At 40.4% G+C, this 22,379-nt stretch overlaps 1 long non-coding RNA gene across 3 annotated transcripts in view; it reads left to right on the forward strand.

The window, feature by feature from the left end:
- LOC142656460 (uncharacterized) overlaps positions 1–22,379 on the forward strand; it is a 189,684-nt gene that overhangs the window by 86,950 nt on the left and 80,355 nt on the right. Inside the window, exon 2 of one of the 3 annotated variants that reach the window (XR_012849679.1) lies at positions 13,203–13,295. This is a non-coding gene — a long non-coding RNA (uncharacterized LOC142656460). Of the gene's footprint in view, positions 1–13,135; positions 13,351–22,379 lie in introns of all 3 variants that reach the window. The other 2 variants (XR_012849680.1, XR_012849678.1) reach the window with 2 other exon arrangements.

The following is a 22,379-nucleotide window of genomic DNA, read 5'->3' on the forward strand; positions in this document are numbered from 1 at the left end:
TATTTCATACAGAACAAAAGTTGTCACAATATACAATAAAAGAAATACAAATTTGTGCAATTGTCTCTGATCCTTCATCAATTTTCTGTTTTTTCCTCTAAAACTGATACAAAAAATAAAATACCCTAATCACACAAAATGTGTAAGAAAACCGTGCATGCATATTCCTGCATTCATTATATAGTTTATTTTCACCCCCTTGTGGAAATGATGGATTTCCCCACAAAGGCAAATATTTTGATATGTACATAGGCAAATTTTATAACTTTCTGATCGCTTTCCATGAAGCCACAGTATCTCGAATGAGAAGACTTTTCTTAGCCATACATTGAAGCGTATTGTGTTCCTTAGGATCGTTCTGGAAAGTGCAATAGGTTTTTCTCAAGTGTTCAGTGGCTTGAATATAATTTCTATTCACCTCCTTTTTTTCCTCTGAACGTAAGCTATAATATTTCCCCAAATAACCACTTTTGCCGTCTCCCAGTATAAGGATGGGTTAGACCTGCGTTCGCCATTGGTATGAGTAAATTCTTCCCACCACCCTTTCAAAAGTTTCCCAAATTCCTCCATCTTGCGCTAATGCTGTAGGTAGACGCCATACAATGTCTGTTCCCTTTGGAAAAATCTCTTCCAGTTCTATTAGGAGAGGGCAATGATCAGAGATCACCATATCCTTAATAACTACATCTTTTATCCTATGTAACAAGCCCTGAGATGCTAAAAAAATCATCTATTCTTGACAAAGCTGATTGCGAGTGGTTATAATGTGTATATTCTCTACCCATGGGATTAAAGTGCCTCCATACATCTCTCATACCTGTGGAACTTGTCACATGCTGTAAAATAGTTTCCCCTGTAATATCTGATGTGAGCGCTTTCTATCCTCCAATGCATCATATGTTGTATTCAGATCTCCACCCACAAGGATCTGCTGTTCCTGGTCTTGTCATAGATTACCCTCTATCATCTGAAAGAACATTTTGTTAGCTCTGTTAGGCTGGGTTCACACGACCTATTTTCAGACGTAAACAAGGCGTATTATGCCTCGTTTTACGTATGAAAATAGGGCTGCAATACGTCGGCAAACATCTGCCCATTCATTTGAATGGGTTTGCCGACGTACTGTGCAGACGACCTGTAATTTACGCGTCGTCGTTTGACAGCTGTCAAACGACGACGCGTAAATGGACTGCCTCGGCAAAGAAGTGCAGGACACTTCTTTGCCACGTAATTTGAGCTGTTCTTCATTGAACTCAATGAAGCACAGCTCAAGATTTACGAGCGTCTCAGACGCCTCGCAAAATACAAGGAGGATCATTTACGTGTGAAACGAGGCAGCTGTTTTCTCTTGAAAACAGTCTGTCTTTTCCCACGTAAATGACAGCTAGCGTGTGCACATACCCTTAGGTGCATACAAATTATACAAACTAATTTTCCCTGCTGGGCTGTCCAAGTTCAACCTAATATAACGCCCATCATCATCATCAATAGAAGTCGCTGTTATATTGTATCTAACTCTTTTATGTATTAATTACAATAGCCCTCCCTTTCCACCGACAGCCGGGGAACCATGAACAGCACCCACCCACATAGGCAAATTTTATAACTTTCTGATCGCTTTCCATGAAGCCACAGTATCTCGAATGAGAAGACTTTTCTTAGCCATACATTGAAGCGTATTGTGTTCCTTAGGATCGTTCTGGAAAGTGCAATAGGTTTTTCTCAAGTGTTCAGTGGCTTGAATATAATTTCTATTCACCTCCTTTTTTTCCTCTGAACGTAAGCTATAATATTTCCCCAAATAACCACTTTTGCCGTCTCCCAGTATAAGGATGGGTTAGACCTGCGTTCGCCATTGGTATGAGTAAATTCTTCCCACCACCCTTTCAAAAGTTTCCCAAATTCCTCCATCTTGCGCTAATGCTGTAGGTAGACGCCATACAATGTCTGTTCCCTTTGGAAAAATCTCTTCCAGTTCTATTAGGAGAGGGCAATGATCAGAGATCACCATATCCTTAATAACTACATCTTTTATCCTATGTAACAAGCCCTGAGATGCTAAAAAAATCATCTATTCTTGACAAAGCTGATTGCGAGTGGTTATAATGTGTATATTCTCTACCCATGGGATTAAAGTGCCTCCATACATCTCTCATACCTGTGGAACTTGTCACATGCTGTAAAATAGTTTCCCCTGTAATATCTGATGTGAGCGCTTTCTATCCTCCAATGCATCATATGTTGTATTCAGATCTCCACCCACAAGGATCTGCTGTTCCTGGTCTTGTCATAGATTACCCTCTATCATCTGAAAGAACATTTTGTTAGCTCTGTTAGGCTGGGTTCACACGACCTATTTTCAGACGTAAACAAGGCGTATTATGCCTCGTTTTACGTATGAAAATAGGGCTGCAATACGTCGGCAAACATCTGCCCATTCATTTGAATGGGTTTGCCGACGTACTGTGCAGACGACCTGTAATTTACGCGTCGTCGTTTGACAGCTGTCAAACGACGACGCGTAAATGGACTGCCTCGGCAAAGAAGTGCAGGACACTTCTTTGCCACGTAATTTGAGCTGTTCTTCATTGAACTCAATGAAGCACAGCTCAAGATTTACGAGCGTCTCAGACGCCTCGCAAAATACAAGGAGGATCATTTACGTGTGAAACGAGGCAGCTGTTTTCTCTTGAAAACAGTCTGTCTTTTCCCACGTAAATGACAGCTAGCGTGTGCACATACCCTTAGGTGCATACAAATTATACAAACTAATTTTCCCTGCTGGGCTGTCCAAGTTCAACCTAATATAACGCCCATCATCATCATCAATAGAAGTCGCTGTTATATTGTATCTAACTCTTTTATGTATTAATTACAATAGCCCTCCCTTTCCACCGACAGCCGGGGAACCATGAACAGCACCCACCCACATAGGCAAATTTTATAACTTTCTGATCGCTTTCCATGAAGCCACAGTATCTCGAATGAGAAGACTTTTCTTAGCCATACATTGAAGCGTATTGTGTTCCTTAGGATCGTTCTGGAAAGTGCAATAGGTTTTTCTCAAGTGTTCAGTGGCTTGAATATAATTTCTATTCACCTCCTTTTTTTCCTCTGAACGTAAGCTATAATATTTCCCCAAATAACCACTTTTGCCGTCTCCCAGTATAAGGATGGGTTAGACCTGCGTTCGCCATTGGTATGAGTAAATTCTTCCCACCACCCTTTCAAAAGTTTCCCAAATTCCTCCATCTTGCGCTAATGCTGTAGGTAGACGCCATACAATGTCTGTTCCCTTTGGAAAAATCTCTTCCAGTTCTATTAGGAGAGGGCAATGATCAGAGATCACCATATCCTTAATAACTACATCTTTTATCCTATGTAACAAGCCCTGAGATGCTAAAAAAATCATCTATTCTTGACAAAGCTGATTGCGAGTGGTTATAATGTGTATATTCTCTACCCATGGGATTAAAGTGCCTCCATACATCTCTCATACCTGTGGAACTTGTCACATGCTGTAAAATAGTTTCCCCTGTAATATCTGATGTGAGCGCTTTCTATCCTCCAATGCATCATATGTTGTATTCAGATCTCCACCCACAAGGATCTGCTGTTCCTGGTCTTGTCATAGATTACCCTCTATCATCTGAAAGAACATTTTGTTAGCTCTGTTAGGCTGGGTTCACACGACCTATTTTCAGACGTAAACAAGGCGTATTATGCCTCGTTTTACGTATGAAAATAGGGCTGCAATACGTCGGCAAACATCTGCCCATTCATTTGAATGGGTTTGCCGACGTACTGTGCAGACGACCTGTAATTTACGCGTCGTCGTTTGACAGCTGTCAAACGACGACGCGTAAATGGACTGCCTCGGCAAAGAAGTGCAGGACACTTCTTTGCCACGTAATTTGAGCTGTTCTTCATTGAACTCAATGAAGCACAGCTCAAGATTTACGAGCGTCTCAGACGCCTCGCAAAATACAAGGAGGATCATTTACGTGTGAAACGAGGCAGCTGTTTTCTCTTGAAAACAGTCTGTCTTTTCCCACGTAAATGACAGCTAGCGTGTGCACATACCCTTAGGTGCATACAAATTATACAAACTAATTTTCCCTGCTGGGCTGTCCAAGTTCAACCTAATATAACGCCCATCATCATCATCAATAGAAGTCGCTGTTATATTGTATCTAACTCTTTTATGTATTAATTACAATAGCCCTCCCTTTCCACCGACAGCCGGGGAACCATGAACAGCACCCACCCACAATTTGTTCATTCCATCCTCTTTTAAATGCATTCCTTGCAAGATGGCAATATCTACTTTCACTTTTTTTAAGTGATGTAATACTCATACATTTTTAGGGGGATAATAACCCCTTTACATTTCAAAAGACTACTCGCATAGAAGTTTTATTGCTGGTTTAGACCGGGTGGTACCCTAGCTCTCAATGACCCTAACCTCCAACCGGTGAGAGAGATGAGGTGCACTATTCCCTCCCCCAATTTCCCCCAACACTTGCCCAACATATAAGACAATGACAAATGTAAGTAGCAAAGTCATATACAAAAATGTCAAAGTGCTTACTTCACTTCTTTCTGTGCATAGTAAGATGGAGGTTTCATCAGCCCCACCTATAATCTTTAGAGTGCTTAAAATATCTCCCATTAAGTATCTATCTTCCTCCTGTAAACAAAGTGGGATTAGCGCTGCACCCCTAGGGGAAGAAGAAAATATCTGCCTCACAAATAAATTGTAAATCTAGTACCATATAGAACATATTGACATTTCAGATAAAGTTAAACTAAGCTTCGCAGTCAGCTACCAGTAGAGATATTTAAATAGACAACCGTAATAAAGTGCAAATGGATTACTTTCTGTCAAATAAGTTTAAATCAGAGAACACAAGCACCAGGCTAACCCGGTGAATGTAAGATAGCTTCTTCTTGCAAGTCCTGTACACGATCCCTGCCAGGTGAATGTTTGGGTGTTATCCGTGGCATATTCCGTCCCAACGAGATTGTTAAGATGTCTCCGCCAGTGTTAGATAGGGAGTCCATGTACTTCTCAGCCTCTCCTGGCGATGAAAAGGCCTCAGTCTTGCCATCGGGCAGGAAGACTTTCCAAAGTGATGGAAACTGTAAGAAAAAAACGCATCTGGTGTTTCACCAATGTTGAACATATTGTGGAAAAAGCTCTCATCTTTCTAGCAACCTTAGCCAAGTAGTCACCAAACAGCAGAATTTAGTGATTCCGAATTTTCACCGGTTCAGTTGCTTTCTCGAAAGTCTGCAATATGGCTGCTTTACCCACATAGTTTAAATAGTTCACTCTTACCGGTCTTGGCCTCACGTGGTCACTTTGGTTCTGTGAATCTCTAGGTGGACCCACTCTGTGGGCTCGTTCAATTACACATGTCTCAGTATTCCCAACATTTTTGGCACTTCCACCAAACAAATCTGTGCCAACTGGCCTTGTAGAATGGATTCTGGTAAACCGATTATCCGGAGGTTGCTCCTCGATCTGTTTTCCAAGTCCTCCACTTTGTCTAATAATGCCTGATTAGACCTAAGAGCATGTTGTAAATACCCAATTAAATACCCAATTCCTTCTTCACTAAGCCCACTCTTTGCTCCAGATAAGATATTTATGCTCCATGGAGCTTACCTCCCTTTGCAGGGCCGCGAGGGTGTGGTTCACCGCCTGCTCCAATGGAGCTGTGATGTCCGGCGCCAGTAACTTTGCCAAATCCAGAGCTAAAGACCTGCATGAGACCGCCAAACCTGGTACCAATGTATTGGCCTCTATCTTCTGCTCAGTCTCATTCTGCGGTATGTGAGATAATGCTGGCTGCGAAGCAGATCTCCCGCTTCTAGTGACGCGTGGCGTCTCCAGCAGCATATTTGTTCGCGCCATTCTCTCTTCTCTTTGGGGCAGCGGATTTCCAAGTGTCTGCATCCTGGGTCTTTGCACAAATTTCTCCATGTTGTGCAGCCATGGGAAAACGATCAGGTATTGGGCTTTCAAACCCGATATTTAGCTGGTAGATGACCCGGTTCCGTTACAGGAGAGTAGTTACCGGTCCTTCACTCTCTGCTGCTTCACATGTGCGCGCAGCATAGAAAAGGTTTGGACCCTTGGTAGTTGGCAGGCCTAATACAGCAATTGAAAAACGAATGCCAGAGGCAAGGAAGCCTTATTTCCCAGCTACCAATAGAACAGTTAAATTTTTAAATTATAATCTTTATTATGCTATTCCAGCAAGTAAACAGACAGACAAAACCAACATGAATAGTTAACATTTTTTTATTTTTTTTTTGGTAGGCCAATTGTATCAGGAAATGACAATCTCACACAGGGGATCAGCCTCTATGTGGACGAAATTCTTTCACCGTTCGTCTCCTCCCTACCCTCTTTCTTGAGGGATACTAAGGACACTGTCGCCAGGATCCAGGAGATCCATGTCACTTCAACCACCATACTTGTCACTATTGATGTTGAATCGCTATACACCAATATTCAGCACCAATTAGGTTTAGTTGCAGTTAAACACTTTTAAGCACCAAAGGTACTCAATTTCATTTACATAATGATTTTGTCCTATCACTGTTACAATTTCTACTCACACATAATTTCTTCACCTTTGATAGAAAGTACTATAAACAAGTAAAAGGCACAGCCATGGGCTCCGTATGCGCACCTACCTATGCAAATTTATTTTTGGGGTGGTGGGAAGACACCATTGTTTTCAAAGATAATTTACTTTCCTTTACATCACACATTTTGTTCTGGGGGAGATTCATTGACGACATTCTCATTTTCTGGGATGGTGACACTGATTTATTCAATGATTTCGTTCTGACACTTAACAATAATGATATTGGCATGAGATTTACACATGAAACACATAAGAGCGAGATCAGTTTTCTTGATCTTAAGATCTCCCTGGACCCTGGCAGTAGTGTCCATACCGATATATTTCGGAAGGCCACGGCCACGAATAGTCTTCTACATTGGCAGAGTCATCACCCATCGTCCCTGAAAAGGGGTATACCGATAGGGCAATACCTTCGAGCCAAGAGAAACTGTTCTGATGAACGATCCTTTCAGATCGAATGCGACAAATTATATAATAAATTCGTGGCACGTGGCTATCTGAAAAAGTGGCTACATAGGGCCTATGCGAGGGCAAGGGCAACTGATAGACAGGGCTTGATTCAGGACAAAAGTACAAACCTTGTCAAGACTGAGTCATCCAGTGCCATCCGCTGCATTGGCACTTATGACGTCTGTTCTTCTGAAGTTATGGACATCCTTAAAAAACATTGGTCAATACTTACCACTGACCCAGATCTCAAAAAAGTCATTTCTGCAGTTCCGAGTATCACTTACGGTAGAGGGAAGAACCTACGAGAACTTTTGGTACATAGTCACTATACCACTAAAAGCAGTTCCCAACATACCTGGTTAAAATCTCCAGTCAGGGGCTCCCACCCATGTGGTCGCTGCTCCTTCTGTCCCTTTATGCCCACGACAAAAACCTTTACGAACCCATCAGATGGGAAAATCTATGTGATTAAGCAGTTTATTAACTGCCATAGTAGCGGGGTGATATATATAGCGAAATGCCCTTGCCCCAAACTATACGTGGGTAAGACCATACAGGAACTAAGAAGGAGAATCTCGAAGCATTTGAGTACGATTAATCATAAAGAGGACACTACGTTATCCAGACATATGCACCAGCTACACGGTGGCGATACTAAGTTATTCCAGTTCTGGGGTGTCACCCAGATAAAATTGGGACCAAGGGCTGGTAATTTAGACCGTATGCTACTGCAGGAGGAGGCTTGATGGATTCATCGATTGCACTCTCTTAGCCCTTCGGGTCTCAATGAAGGATTCACATTTACGGCTTTTCTTTGAGACTAACAGATCAATACATCTAGTTCAATACCACTACTTCAGTGATATATGCTAATAACCTAATTTTATTCTTGTATCTTAAGAATTAAATATATTTTTTGCTTTATACAGTGACATTATGCCAGACTACAGACACTGTCCAACTATTGAGATCTGGCGGCCCCAGACTCTCTCTGTTCTACCTATGGTATTCCTACCCCTTTTTGTCTTAGATGCGGACCGCTGGCAGTGGTTGGGGCATCGACCTATGCCTTAATAAATACGTTCCACACAGATTTCCCCTATCTACTCTGAGAACTATAATGCATGTACCTGGTTAGAACTAGTCTACTCACGGGTGCTGTATCTACACCTTCAATACCCTTTTTTTAAAACGGTATCACTATTCTAATTGTGGTCTCTGAGAACTAGAATGGATGTACCTGGTTAGAACTAGTCTACTCATGGGTGCTGTATCTACACTCTTAATACCTTTTTTAAAACGGTATCACTATTCCAATTGTGGTTCCTGATAAAAACCTATATTATTATTTTACAGGGACACATACGTGCACTCTAATGAGTGACCGTGTGTGCCCCAGCACTGTGTTGTTGTTTATTGGCAGGAGTACCTGCCGTCATATCACATATTTTTCCTAATTTAATAGCCGATATATCATACGACTTACATATCATCAACTGGTATAGACCCTTTAACTATCACAACATTGGCTATCTTCTTAAGCCCAGTGCTCCAGAATAGAAGCATCTATGTATACATCTGGTGAGCCTTACAAGTGGTCCATTAATTGAAGTGCCGATTAAGCCCCTGTGCGCATGCGGGGTCATTTCTAGTGAACGTTCGGGCTGCCTATTATTCGATTGGCAGCTTTACCTGCCACTCAGATGGGGGTTTTGTGGTTTCCGCCCACCCTCACTGCCATTGGTCCAATCCATGTACACACCCTTTGACACGTCACAGAGGATTCCCATAACAATGTGAGTTTCCTGGCGCGCTGCCAGTAGCCCCGTGAACCCCTGAGGACGCTACATACGTAACGAAACATGTCGGGGGGGCTCTCTTCATAATTTTAACGCATGCTGGAATTTGGGCATCTCTACTTTATAATTTAACAATTTAACTACTTAGGAGGTCTCCGTCGATATCGGTGACTTCCTGAATCTGCTTGTCTGCAGTCACAGACGGCAGGAACACATGCACATTGTTATAGCCACAACGGCTACTGACCCCATCCATGCATAGAAAATTTTTAACTATTCATGTTGGTTTTGTCTGTCTGTTTACTTGCTGGAATAGCATAATAAAGATTATAATTTAAAAATTTAAAAATTTAACTGTTCTATTGGTAGCTGGGAAATAAGGCTTCCTTGTCTCTGGCATCCGTTTTTCACATGTGCGCGCAGGACCCAGAAGTCCTGTTCCTGCTTTAAAACAACTTATTTCAAAACTGCTTATGAGACATCCTTTAGAGGAGGACTTCATTAATAATTGATGCAGTTATTTTGATACATTAATAAAAAGCTATAAACTTCATAAACGTTAATCTCAATTACTCTTACAGCCATACATCAGCAATCCACTATCTCAGACTGGATCAGTGGATACCGATTTTAATGCAGATTATGGGAGTCCAGGTATTTAGATATAACACATTTCCCTCCTTGCATCGGCAATTCAATGGTTCGGTCTATTCCAGATCCAATCAGTCTCCGTGCTTGGAGCCCCACCAATCCAAACTTTTGACATGTCACTATGACATGTCAGAAGTTTGCCAAACGTTTAGCTACACTTTAAATATTTCACTATCACAGGTCTTGGCACTTCCACCAAAAAAACTTCATAAACATTCATCTCAATTACTCTTACAGCCCTACATCAGCAATCTACTGGTCTCGTCTATCTCAGACTGGATCAGTGGATACCGATGTTAATGCAGATCATGGGAGTCCAGGCATTTAGATATAACACATTTCCATCCTTGCTTTGTCAATCCACTGGTTGGGTCTATTCCAGATTACAATTGGTATTGTATATTGCACATGGCACTTTATATATGTATATGTTCTATTTGTGTACCATTTGTTGAATTGTAGTTTTTTACCATAATTGATTCTCTTGCTGGGTGGGACTATTGTGTATCTATGTATTGTATTAGTGCTGGTCTCTGGTCATGTGTCTTATTTTGGACCGGGTCTGGATACTATCATATATGGTGTTTTAATTGTGTGTGTTTTTGTGGCATAGTGGAATACTGATTTTATTTTATTTTTTAACTTATTGGGTTGTGCAATTACTAGTAACTTGCCTGCTTTGTTTTGTGTGTTTTTCCATTGTATTTAGGGCTTATCTATTGCACCACTTGTGTGTGTCCACTGTACTTATATTTGGAAATATTGTAATATTTTTAACTTTTACGCATGCGGCAATACCAGTTTATTTTTAAAAAAATTCTCATAACTCTGGGGGAAAAATTAGAAAAGGTTTTTATTTAACTTTTAAATTATTTTGTACTTCGCTTAAAACTTTATTATCTAACTGTATTTTGCATTTTTTTTTTTTGTTTCATAAGAGATTTGAACAAGTGGTTGTTAGATTGCTGGTACATTACACTACAATTCTTAGGTATTGCAGTGTAATGTGATTTTTTAGAAACATCAAAATGGCAGACCTGTTGGCCTTCATTTGGCTCCCAAGCTGCCATGGCACATGGGGACCAATAGCGTGACAGAGGGTGCTCTATTCTATTTTTAACTGAACAAATGTTGTAGTCACTATTGCCCACCACATCTAAGTAGTTAAATGACCGTGATTGGAATTATCGCCGATCATTGCCATTATTGAGGAATATCATCTGTAATCTACAGCTAACACCCGTGGCATATAAAGCAGACTCAGCCCGTGAGCCTGCCCATACTCGAGAGAGAGAGAGAGAGAGAGAGAGAGAGACTTACTAACATCTATCACTGGCAGACCTGTGAGCGCCCACTCTCTGTGAAAAGCCTTAGGTTCTGCCAACCATGATGTACTATTATGATGTTGGGAGGGTTTAGCTGGCTACATTCTGAATGACTTGTCATTCACATCTGGTCTATGTAGGTTGTAGTTCTGGAGGACAATGGCATAAGTTAAAAAATTAAAAATAACTTGGAAGATTGATCACTGCCTTGTTCTGTGACTTGAGCTTCTATGTACCTAATAATGACTGAAAAAAATCCAGCTCGGCAGATAGACTTTTCCATAGATATCTGTCCTGCTCTTTTCTGTCACGTTATGGCTCCTTTGACCATCAGAAAATTGTCTAATTTACACTACCGTTCAAAAGTTTGGGGTCACCCAGACAATTTTGTGTTTTCCATGAAAACTCACACTTATATTTATCAAATGAGTTGCAAAATGACTAGAAAATATAGTCAAGACATTGGCAAGGTTAGAAATAATGATTTTTATTTGAAATAATAATTTTCTCCTTCAAACTTTGCTTTCGTCTAAGAATGCTCCATTTGCAGCAATTACAGCATTGCAGACCTTTGGCATTTTAGCTGTTAATTTGCTGAGGTAATCGGGAGAAATTTCACCCCATGCTTCCAGAAGCCCCTCCCACAAGTTGGATTGGCTTGATGGGCACTTCTTGCGTACCATACGGTCAAGCTGCTCCCACAACAGCTCTATGGGGTTGAGATCTGGTGACTGTGCTGGCCATTCCATTACAGATAGAATACCAGCTGCCTGCTTCTTCCCTAAATAGCTCTTGCATAATTTGGAGGTGTGCTTTGGGTCATTGTCCTGTTGTAGGAGGAAATTGGCTCCAATCAAGCGCTGTCCACAGGGTATGGCATGGCGTTGCAAAATGGAGTGATAGCCTTCCTTATTCAAAATCCCTTTTACCTTGTACAAATCTCCCACTTTACCAGCACCAAAGCAACCCCAGACCATGACATTACCTCCACCATGCTTGACAGATGGCACTCTTCCAGCATCTTTTACGTTGATCTGCGTCTCACAAATGTTCTTCTGTGTGATCCAAACACCTCAAACTTTGATTCGTCTGTACATAACACTTTTTTCCAATCTTCCTCTGTCCAATGTCTGTGTGTTTTTGCCCATATTAATCTTTTCCTTTTATTAGCCAGTCTCAGATATGGCTTTTTCTTTGCTACTCTGCCCTGAAGGCCAGCATCCCGGAGTCGCCTCTTCACTGTAGACGTTGACACTGGCGTTTTGTGGGTACTATTTAATGAAGCTGCCAGTTGAGGACGTGTGAGGCGTCTATTTCTCAAACTAGAGACTCTAATGTACTTGTCTTGTTGCTCAGTTGTGCAGCGGGGCCTCCCACTTCTCTTTATACTCTGGTTAGAGCCTGTGTGTGCTGTCCTCTGAAGGGAGTAGTACACACCGTTGTAGGAAATCTTCAGTTTCTTGGCAATCTCTCGCATGGAATAGCCTTCATGTCTAAGAACAAGAATAGACTGTCGAGTTTCACATGTAAGCTCTCTTTTTCTAGCCATTTTGAGAGTTTAATCAAACCCACAAATGTAATGCTCCAGATTCTCAACTAGCTCAAAGGAAGGTCAGTTTTATAGCTCCTCTAAACAGCAAAACTGTTTACAGCGGTGCTAACATAATTGCACAAGGGTTTTCAAGTGTTTTCTAATCATCCATTAGCCTTCTAACACAGTTAGCAAACACAATGTACCATTAGAACACTGGAGTGATGGTTGCTGGAAATGGGCCTCTATACACCTATGTAGATATTGCATTAAAAACCAGACATTTGCAGCTAGAATAGTCATTTAGCACATTAACAATGTATAGAGTGTATTTCTGATTAATTTAATGTTATCTTCATTGAAAAAAACTGTGCTTTTCTTTCAAAAATAAGGAAATTTCTAAGTGACCCTAAACTTTTGAACGGTAATGTAGATCTCTGTATTGTATGGCCAGCTTTAGTCATAGGATAGATATCACAAGTGAAGAGGCATCTTAAAACTCATTCTTAAGACTATCTTAATATTTGTGTCTTCTATGATATAGAGACTGAGGGATTATATCTGACCAACCTGGTCTGCAAACATGCAAATATGTCGGACTCCATTAATAAGTTGTGCAGTAGCAGTCAGGAAGGAAAGTGCTGATATTCTGCCAATTTTGAGCACAATGAAGATAAGATTTTCTTGATTTATAACATACTGTGCATTTTATTTCAGGCTTCTGAAAGTGTATATATGGGTAAAACTGTGATCCAAAAAATAAGTTAAGCTGCTGTCTCTACAGAGGGAAGAAAGCCAAAAGCAAAGTCGGAAAACAAACAGTTGGCAAAGGCACAAGCATCAGAGAGTGAGGCAGAACAAAGGAACTCAATCTAAAGTGAGTGGTCATAGGAGATTAGTACAAAGGCTAGAGATGCGCTGGCAAAGACAAGGTAGGATCTATAAGTCAAAATCTTTGTACCGAGAGAACAGAGTGTACATTAAAGCAGAAAATGTTACCAGATGAAACACTAAAGGTCACCGATAATTCTGTATGCACTTTGTGTTTTAAATGCTGAAATAATTCTAGTATCTGGGGAAATGTATGGATAACAAAAAAACACTTCAAATAAAAAATACATGGAGTGGTAAATGAGCTGCAATTATGTCGCGGCTATGGGGTATGTGGACTGACTGGGCTGCTCCTCCGTAGTGGAGTAGCAGCTGGTCAAACAAAATGTCAATGACAGTCACTAGGGAGAAAGTAGCTGGGTTGCTGGCTTGTGCCGGATAATCAGAAGAAAGCTGGTGCCGAACTATCGGAAGCTGGCTTGTGCCGGACTATCGGAACTTGTTTCGGAAACTGGACTTGAACACAGAAGTCAACTCGGACAATGGACTTGAACACAAAAGTCGTCTCGGACGATGGACTTGAACACAGAAGTCGTCCCGGATAATGTAAAACATAAAAAAAAAGGACCAACGGCGCTGCACGGATGAACAGAAGGATGGACGACTTAGATAACCATCAGGTAAAGTTTAATGAAAGGGCTACGCGTTTCAACACCGATCTGGTGTCTTCATCAGGCCAGTAATGGTTACTTGCCTGATGAAGACACCAGTTCGGTGTTGAAACGCGTAGCCCTTTCATTAAACTTTACCTGATGGTTATCTAAGTCGTCCATCCTTCTGTTCATCCGTGCAGCGCCGTTGGTCCTTTTTTTTATGTTTTACAACTATCCTTTGGACATCAAATTTTATTTGATGTGATCTGGACCTGGCAGCAGCAGCCTCATTACCACCCTTTGATACTTTTTGTGTCTTGGACCAGGTGAGCGTTTTCTTAACAAGTTTGCTCCCTTGCCCTATCTCACTTTTACTTTGCACCATGTGGCACCGTGTCTCTTTTTATTTCCTATTTTAGTCTCGGATAATGGACTTGAACACAGAAGTTGTCTCAGGCATTAGACTGGATACGGGATTTAGGATACAGTTAGGGAACCATATGCATGACTAACACTGGGAAGACACAACATTGCTCAGGCACTGAGGAAAGGGGCAGGGTTCAATTTTAAGGCCAGGGTGCTCAGTGATAAGCTGGGGATAAATTTACTGGTGCACCCTATAGAACAGCTGGAGAGAGAAAGAGAGCACAGTGTGCCAGCGTCGCTGGGAAGGGGGATGCAGGTGAAGGGACACAGTCCTGCGGTTGCGGCCGCTGGTAAGAGGGGAATGCCGGCAGTCCGCGGCCGCGGGCGTTACAAATTATTTTGGAGAACAAGATTCAAATATACTTCAGCCGTCATTTATCTTCCCAATTCTATTGGCAGACTTGTTGCTTCATAGGTAGCAACAACCGTGTAGCTTCAACAGTCATATACATGCCATGTGTGACATAGGTGTTGTTAGTACTCTAAGCAGAGGGTCAATTTCATATGTATTATGACATTTATGGGGTTGAATAGATGGCTGGAATGTATACTGGGAGTAAAACATCGGTGGCCTATCTTTAGGATGTGCCATCAATGTTTGATTGGTGAGGGTCCGACTGATCATCAGAATGAAGGTATTTTGGTAACTCAGCATATGCGGTTATTAGCCCAGATATTATCTTCCTCACCTTTTGTCTTCTTATTATTCCTTATTCCTATCTTCCTTTATTTTTTTTTATTCATCCTCGACAGTGAAAATTTGGACTTTGTTCAGATTAGAACCCAGAGCTTCTGTGCTGCAAGACAACAGTGCTAACCACTGAGCCACTGTTTTAACAATTTAGTCATGATTCAACTGCATAAGAATTATCGCTTGACTCAAGAGATTGGCTTCAAATCAAGTTTAAATGATGTTAACTTCTGCTTGACTTATAGGGCCCATTACTGTGTCAGTACCTGGGCCCATCAAAGGATTGTCTGGTACACTCATGGCCCTCTGATGGTACAGTCTGACTCTTGTTCCTCCTCATCCCATCCTCCTTCTGCTTTCTCATTCTTTTCTGTCATCTTTGACTACTTAACTGATTTATTTCAGTCTGGAAAGCCAATACCCCTCTAGTTCTGTTTGTATTTATTTATTTATTTATATTTTGCTATTTCTTTTTATTAACTGTTCAATTTTGCATTTCAATAATTAATCATTAATGGATTCCTTAACCCCTTCAGGACCAATCACTGTTTAGTCATTTTTAGCTTGCATTAGTTAAACGGATAAAACGTTGTTATTTGTTGAGCTAGAAGTGTGATTTTTATGGTTTGTTTTTTTAAATTGTGATCAATGCAGGTTTTTTTATGTTATTTTTGTACACATCATTTTTGCGTTTTAGAATTTTTAGTCTTATATTATAAGAAAGATATGCTTTTTTAAGTTTTAGCAGAATTTTTCTGATATTATAGTGTTACCCTAAAATAGACTTCTTATTTGTGACCGTCATTGTCATTTGCCATAAATTGGAATATAATAAATGACTATTTTAGGGTAATTGGACCAGGAGTAGTGTTGCAAAATGATTAGCGGGGGAGAGTTTTTTGTGGGGGGATACTTTATATGTAATTTTTACTTAATATTATTATTTTATTTTTTTTACTTTTATTTTTAATTATTATAGCCTGTCCCTCAAAGGTCACAAAAGACCTTTAGGGAATTTATTATTTAATTTTGGTTTTTTTACACTATAGTTTTACACTGTAACTGGGGATGCCCTGTCATAGTGACTTTTGTCACTTATAGGGCTGTACTGGGTCCAATTAGACCCATCAGCCTCCTACTACCGGCATCCCAGCAATCATGTGACCAGTCACATGACCACCAGAATCTCACAGCGCTCAACAAGCATACGTGAGTACAAAAAACATAGAAGCAGTGAAAACCGTCTACTCTCCAGGGTCCCTGGCAGTCTCTCACTGTTGACATTCAGCTGCTGAATCACTCGGGCAGCAAACTTATACCCACGCCGTATATATAAAATGGGCGGTCCTCAACCGGTTGAAAATGTGTTAGTATTACAAATTCTTACTATACAATTTTCCATTTCAATTAATAATGTATTTAATTAAAATTGTCATTGTTTATAATCTTAATAGAGACTGTGCTGTTAAAAATCACCTTGGGAGTTTAGGCTCAAGGTCAACTGATTAATAATATGGTCCATTCATACACACATGTAGCATACACCTATAGACCATTGACCTTCTATTTATAATGGTTTAAAGGCTATTATGGATGGCACTGAAGAAGCGGTATGCCCTAAGTGTGCCTCTTACTGAGTGTGGAAGGCTGAATCCCACCACTCCCTGGATTGATGTTATGGTTCCATGATGGATGTTCTCTATAACAATAAGCACTTTCCTGCCAAAGCAACTGCTCAACGACAAGGTGTCCATGCACAATTGTTAAAAATGAACCTTATGCTGTCTAATGTGTCTTACCCTGAAGGGAAGCCGTGTATTCAATGGCTTTGTATTGAAAAGACAAGTATTTATTAAAATGTTTTGCACTAGCGCCAATTACAAATAAGTGAGGGTGCTAAACTGGTAAGAACTACTGGTGAACCAATACATCACAAATTAGTTTAGCAGCAAAATAAGGGCAATGCCAAACTGACTTCAATGGATATTTCCTTGACCTCTTTATCTTAAACAAGCACTCCAGCAAATTTTTTTCCTCGTATAGTGCAGCATAGACTACTATAAAAGAATAATGTAGAGGTTCTTCTGTATACCATGTGTATACCTGCTTTAGTTCATTTGCCATTCAAAGCTTGTCTGCTATCTTGGTTCCAGTTTTAGCTCTGATATGGTTCCCTTAATGCAGCCTACATTTCCCATGATGCCTCTGGCTTTGCAGAGGGGCGGAGTCTTATCACTCTGCACTTGCTCTGCTCTGAGTTCTATCTAAGTCCAGCAAGTGATAGATCAGTGACATAGGACTGCTGTACTTACACTGCATAGTCCTGGTGTATTTCTATGTGATGCAGCTTCACACTTCTCCACTTGTGTCAGTTTTTACACAGGACAGAGTGAGGAGCAGCATCTCATAGAAATACACTGCACTCTCGGCACACAGCACACACAGATAGTAGACAGTTAGTGTGAGCCAGTGGAAATTTAAAACTCTGCAGCTTATCATTGTAGGAAATCACCTATTATATCACTGCACTCCTGTTTATTTAGACAGGGCCAAAATTATTTCTTCAGTAGTACTATATGAATATGTTGGACATACAGAGAAACAAGGAGGGTGGAGCTGTGTGGGGAGAGGAGGGGTCTCAGAGCTGCCAGGAGGGATTTGTTTGATGATGATGTGATCCTGTAGTTCACAGGAAGTCAGCCACACAGGGGAGACTGACCTCCTGTCTACACATGAGAGCATGGTCGATTCTGGTGGTCAGACTGAGATCACATGACACAGCTGCCCATAATGAAAGGGTTCAAAATGTATAGATGCAACTGAGCTGGGAAGAAACAAATTACACTGCTAAAAATATTGCTGGTAAGTTAGCTTCATATAGCAACATTATTTTACTGGAGTGCTTCTTTAATATTATTACAACAGTTTGTATAAACTCAGTTAAACTAGAACACACAATACTAAACAGTGCCATAGCATGGGAACGCCACATTATGGTGTCCAGTTTTACCACCTAGGAGAGAAAGATTATTATTTTCACTTATAATGCCATTTCTATACCCCTTGGGCGAACTTTCCTAACCCTTGTTTGCTAATAATGCAGTTCCTCGGGGTACAAGAGTCCTAAAATATTCTCTCCAGACTATAGCAAAAGAGGTGGATCAACCAGGGCTAAGTCGTCTGTCTCTAAAGGCCCCATAGCAGCCACACGGTCTGCCGCTATGTTTCGTATGCCCTTGAAACAACACTTTTTAAAAAAAACTGTATATTATTTAAATAAAAGTTTCTCTAAGTTAAGTTATCATATCTTATCTTCAGCATAATATTGCTTTTAAAATTAAGCTAACTGGACATAATATATCAAAACCTACTGGATACAAAATATGGGAATCACTAGGAACTTCCTCCCTCAATAAGTAATTGCAAGGCTGGATTATTGCACTAGAATTACAGCTCAATGGATAAAATATAATCCCTCTGATGCTACAGAATTGAACTAGTTTCTAAACCTCCCCTAGTTAAGATTTGTTTTCACAGCAAGAATGTAAAGGGATAAGCCAAAGGATATGTGGTTTTTTAATTGTATAATAACTCATCCTCTTAATCAAGATTTTAATGAGAATGTAATTTGGTGGAACATTAACCCTCGCTCATGAACATTTTAATATGCTTTTGTAGTGATTCCAGGCAGTCAGCGCTCGCCTCATACCTTGTATTTCCATAAGCAGAAATATCTATATCTAAGGCAAATTACATAAATATACAGTGCATAAGGATGATAAATGTCTCAACCCATCTGTGTTATGGGGCTGCGAAAACAACAGAATTTTTCTGTTACCAGCCCTAATAGGAGCTCGGGAGTCAGATCATTTGGATGTGTCACTTCTAAATGAGCTCCATTTAGCGTGCGTTTAATGTTTGTAATGTATATTCTTTGCTCTAATGTCTCTCAAATGCAAATAATACAGGCATGTTATGTATATTGCGGCTCTAAAAGAAAGATATAATTAGAAAAGATCTTATTTTATCACCTTGAATTACAGTGCTCACTACACTAACAGCGATAGATAACGTTTCTGTCATTTTTATATATAACCAGAGATTAGAAGAACATATGTCCATTAGACCCTTTTATCGTGTGGAAATTCATTTTAGTATTATTCATAGAGTTATGTTACTATACTGTCAAAGCTGGTAAGCTCAGAGGTATATAGCGACAGGTTATATAAGACGGTCTACTGTCATAAAGGTTTAACAGGTCTTATAAAAGTTAACCATTGTCATAGGGAAGGAATAGGTCTTACAGAATGGACCATTGCCACAAAAAGTCAACAGGTCGTATTAAAGGGAGTCTGTCACCAGAATGTCCGAGTTAAACTAGTAACAGGGTATCGTAGAGGAGACTAACCGGTTTCTAACGTTTATTTAAATTTTTTGCTTACTGCCTGTTTTGCAGAGAAATACATTTTATTAAGTTTATGCTATTGGGAATTTAGGTGCAATGAGGGCGTTACCATTGCACCTAAATGCTCTTACTTCGATCCCTAGTTCAACCCCCCTCCCTCCCTTACATTGATCGACACGGGCCAGTCAGCGTAATCGGCACGTTCATGCCTGGCCCCGTACTATCTGTAATGTGCGCACGTGCTCTTCACTCGGCGCATGCGCAGTACGATCTTTCTGCTCGACGTTCTAATTGGCAGTACTGCGCATGCGCAGCGTCTCTGCTCTTTATTTGGTGCATGCGCAGTATTGCTGATTAGAACGTCGAGCACAAAGATCGTACTGCGCATGCGCCGAGTGAAGAGCAGGGACGTGCGCGCGTTACAGATAGTACAGTGCCAGGCTTGAGCACGCCGTTTACCCTGCCTGCCTGCTGTCAATCAATGTAAGAAGGGGGGTTTAACTGGGGAGCGAAGTAAGAGCATTTAAGTGCAATGCTTACGCCCTCATTGCACACAAATGCTCATTAGCATAAACTTAATAAAACATATTTCTCTACAAAGGTGGCAGTGAGCAGAAAATTAAAATAAATGTTAGAAACATGTTAGTCTCCTCTACAATACAATACAATGTAGCAAGGTTCGGATAGCACTAGGTTTAAGCGTGGGTGCATGCGTAGGGGCCCAACCTGATCCAATAGAGAGAAAGTACTATGCACACCAGAGGGGAAATTCTTTTCCAAATGAATGATTTATTTATAGTCAGTGACAGTGCGACGTTTCGGTAAGCCACCATACGAATGTGCCATCAAACGGGATCCAGCATTGACACAGTGCCTGAGGAAGGTCATGATATTGACCGAAACGTCGCGCTGTCACTAGCTATAAATAAATCATTCATTTGGAAAATAATTTCCTCTCTGGTGTGCATAGTACTTTCTCTCTACAATACCCTGTTACTAGTTTAACTCGGACATTCTGGGGACAGACTCCCTTTAAGCATAGCCATTGCCATAAGAATAGAATTGGCCTTGTAGGATGGGGCATTGCCATAAAAAGCCAACAGGTCTTATAAGGCATAACCACTACCATAAGGAAAGGATAGATTGTGTGCGATGCACCATTACCATAAGAAGTCAATAGGTCTTATAAGGCATAACCATTGCAATAAAAAGAGAAAAGGTCTTGTAGGATGGACCATTGCCAAAAAGAGTCAACAGGTCTTATAAAAAATAGCCATTACTATAAGGAAAAAATAGTTCTCATAGAAAGGACAAATGCCATAAAGACATAACAATTGCCATTAGGAAATAATAGGTCTTGTACGATGGACCATTGCCATAAGAAGAAAATAGGTCTTGTAGGATGGACCATTCCCATAAAGAGTCAATATGACTTTTATGATGGTTAATTGCCCTAGGGAGTCGACAGGCCATATAAGACATAGCCATTGCCATAAGAAGGGAATGGGTGTCAATGGACTTAAACATTGCCATAGGGGGGGGGGGGGGGTTATAGTTTACTTGTGGTGGACCATTACCATATTGAGTCAACAAGCTGATTAAGACATAACCATCGCCATAAGAAGAAAATATGTGTCATTGGACTAACCATTGCCATAAAGAGTCAAAAGGTTTTGGTTAGTACCACAGCCTTGCAGCGCTGGGAACCTGGGTTCAAAGCCAACAAAGGACAGCTCCTGCATGGAGTTTGTACGTTCTCCCCGTGTTTGCGTGAGTTTCTTCCGGGTACTCCGGTTTCCTCCCATAGCCAAAAAGCATGCAGATAGGGAATTTATATTGTGAGCCCCAATGGGGGCAGTGAGTGAGTACAACCTCTGTACAGCGCTGCAGAATTTGTTGGCGCTATATAAGTAACATAAATAAATAATAATAAAATAAATAAATACATTAAAAAATATATAACTATTGCTATAAATAGAGAAAAAGTTCTCGGATTAGTGACCATTGCTATCAGAAGAGATAACATGTCTCCTAAGATTGACCACTACCATGAGGAGTCAAAGGTCTAAAAAGATTATTCACTGTCATAAGGCGTCAACAGACTATAATAAAAAAATAGATCTTGTAAGACTGATAAAAGCACAGATATTATGAGACTGACCACTTCCATAACGAGAGAAAGGGTCTTAGAACAGTGACCATAGCTAAAACGAGAGAACAGTTTGCAATGGAATGACCATTGCCATGAGGAATCAACAAGTCTTAAAAGATTATCATTTCCTTAAGGAGTCAACAGCTCTTATAAGACTAATCTTTGTCAAAAGGAGTCAACAGGTCTAATAAGACTAAATACTGCTATAAGGAGGGATATAGGAACTAGCGTTTATAGTCCATATTGAATATTTTCAGACATTTATACTTTTTCAAACAAGTATTAATTAATGGTATGGTTTGCCATATCTAACCAGCAAAATTAGGCCATATTTCACTAGTCCTATTCTTCAGACCTGTGAACATGCAAGTTTTTATGCGCGGAAGGTTTTTTGACAAGTGCCATAAGGCAATGCAAGACTGATACAGGCTATACACATGAGACAGGTGTCAATATACAGCATACGCCTCTGGACCGCCTATAAATATGCTCATTTAGATCTGCTTGATGATTGTTTCCCCTGGTAGAAGATGTAGGCCTGCGCTCATTGGCATTTGATTGTTAGCCAATCCCACCCCAGACATAACTTATAGACTGGCAGGAATTGAAGGACCTATGAAAAATTTCTACAAGGTACGTAAGTTATGGAGCTTGTGGTAGACTGACTTAGCTTGCTTTCTATATTATTTATTATTATTTATTTGTAAAATTTTGTGTTTCAATAAAAATCTGGTCAACAGAGACATGATTTTGGGATAGAAATATGTTACCCAAAGGCTTGCCATCCAAAAACTTAAATGCTA

The sequence above is a fragment of the Rhinoderma darwinii genome, chromosome 6 (assembly GCF_050947455.1).
Source record: "Rhinoderma darwinii isolate aRhiDar2 chromosome 6, aRhiDar2.hap1, whole genome shotgun sequence".
In the NCBI taxonomy this organism is placed as follows: Eukaryota; Metazoa; Chordata; class Amphibia; order Anura; family Rhinodermatidae; genus Rhinoderma; species Rhinoderma darwinii.